This window comes from Coenobita brevimanus, chromosome 101 (assembly GCF_032717465.1).
Source record: "Coenobita brevimanus isolate Jiangsu-jjx chromosome 101, ASM3271746v2, whole genome shotgun sequence".
NCBI classification, from domain to species: domain Eukaryota; kingdom Metazoa; phylum Arthropoda; class Malacostraca; order Decapoda; family Coenobitidae; genus Coenobita; species Coenobita brevimanus.
Window position 1 is genome coordinate 12,536,639 of NC_137054.1, and position 2,500 is coordinate 12,539,138.

At 36.8% G+C, this 2,500-nt stretch overlaps 1 protein-coding gene across 1 annotated transcript in view; it reads right to left on the reverse strand.

Annotated features, from left to right (window-relative positions):
• The window catches only part of LOC145414930 (uncharacterized), a 353,903-nt gene that overhangs the window by 213,256 nt on the left and 138,147 nt on the right, over positions 1-2,500 (reverse strand). The window lies entirely within an intron of this gene.

The window sequence follows — 2,500 nt, forward strand, 5'->3', positions numbered from 1 at the left end:
GGGGTTGACTTTTCTGAAGGGGTAATAATTATGTGCTTCTGCTTTCTTGCTTTTATTATATTTACATTTATCCGCTTTTTTTTTTAGTTAATGGTTTTAGTGGCCAAGTTTCATACAACGACTGAGGCAATGACTGGTATTATTATTATTATTATTATTATTATTATTATTATGGCATAACTACTTTTCTGTACAATAGTATGTATTTTAATTCTCATCTTCAAACTTTTTTTTTTTTTCATAGCTATAGTATTTCGAAATGATGATGGTAGATATAGCCTTTATTAGCAGCTTCACTATTGTTGTTTCTTAACTTGATTAAAATCGTCTAATGTTGGCCTAAGAAAAATTAATATATTCGTAGTGAAGGGGTTAAATAGAACACCTGCTTACATACGGTACTTTGCATAGACTTAATATAATAATAATAATAATAATAATAATAAAATAATAATAATACTAATTACTATGGCATTCCTAAGATCAGTAATTATAATTACAGCAATAAAAACCAAAATAACGAGTCAAGAAATAACGACATGAGAAAGCAGCAACAGGCATGGAATCTCAAGGAGGGTGGAGGCGTGTCAAAAAAGAAAAAGAAAAGAAAAAAGGAAAAATAAGAGAGAAAAGAAAATGGAGAAAAGACGAAAGAAAAGAAAATAGAGAAAAAGGAAAAATAACAGTAACAACAATTGCATCAACTACTTTCACGCCTTTCCCTTTGTTCCCGCAGCATTTCGTTCCATATTTAGATTTTCTTCGTGTCTTGTCCAATTCTTTCTCTTACGTCTGCTGTTTGCATTATTGTTTTAGTTTAGTTCTGGGGAAATCCAATATTGTTACATTAAATTGCACCTGACTCCATTCTAATGAGAAGAACGTTCAAGATGATGATGATGATGATGATGATGGTGATAGTAGTAGTAGTAGTAGTAGTAGTAGTAGTAGCAGCAGCAGCAGCAGCAGCAGTAGTAGTAGCAGTAGTAGTAGTAGTAACAAGTCACAACAGCAACACTACTACTACTACTACTATTACTACAAATAATAATAATAATAATAATGATGATGATGATACCCCTAATTTCCCAGGTCATTCTGGAGAACGAAGCCTTTTCATTAGCGTTATACTCCCGAGAAACTCATATTAAAAGCATATAACCGCCCAGTGTATATTATCCTCGTCCAGGAACTTCCTTAAACTAATATCATGCAAACATTCTCTCCCCCAGCCCAAATCCAGGCCGCGTGGTTGTGCAGCTCAAAAAAAAAAAAAAGCTTCGTGCAAAAATAAAGGCCGCCCAACCCTGGAAAACGCGCGCGGAATATTGGAACCACAATTTCACGCCTTTTCGCTGGCAACTTCATTATTTTCTATCGTTTTGGCCATTCCTGCACGCATCACTTTTTTATTCATTTGTTATTTTCGCGTCACAGCTTCGGTCTGATGGAATTAAAATGTATGGACGTACGAATTGTCACCCACGCGAGAAGAATCATGTGAGCTCTTGTGTTTATTCTATTCTCATCGCCACCTCACGATATGCTTACATTTTTGGCCATTCCAGCTTCTATTAATGTTTTCCGTTCATAATTTTCTGCATATGAGAGTGCCATAATTGATTCATATCCACTTCGATATGACAAATTGACAAAATTGAGGTTGGGGGGAAAAATAATGAACAGGACGACGGGAGAAACTTAGGAGGCTACAGTATTTTTTTTCCCCCTCATCCATCTCGCTTCCTAAGAATGAACTAACAATTTTGGGGGATCGCAGCTTTTATCAATGGTTTACCTTCATTAATTTTCACATCATAGACTTCCATTAGTGACTCAATTTCCGTTTGCTATGAAGTGTACGATAAAATACACTGCTTTACAGAATGGGAAGAGATTTCTTTTCTTTTCTCCTCCTCCCCGCTGTTAATCATGCACTAAAATTTTGTCCATCTCAGGCTGTGTATATAGTTTCCATTTATTATTTTCGTATCTGAGCCTTCCATTAGTGGCCAAATACCATGTAATACGACGGCGGTGATAAAATTCAAGGGAAAAATTTACGAACACGATAATTCTCGTTTCCTTTCCCTTCCCCTTCGCTACCTCCTTTCATGCACTAACTTTATGGCCATCCCAGCCTCTGTTAGTGTTTTCCGCTCATTAATTTTCACATCTGAGCCTTTTATTAATGACTAAAATCGCTCCAATAAGACGAGGACTGTAAAATAAAGCTCAGTGCAAAATTCTGAAGTGCATTGGGGAAGGAGGGAATGTTACTGATGAACGCGGCAATTCTCGTTTTCTTTTCATCGCGGCGTAATGGAAGGTACACTCAAGTGAAATATACCAGCGCCTCGACAGACAATATCCATTAAGATAAATCTGGGAATATATGGCGTGTGTTATTAATCAGACAGAAGCCTTCTGCTGCGTTCTCCTCCGCCCCCTCCCCCTATTCCTCCACACACACACACACACACACACACACACAAGAATA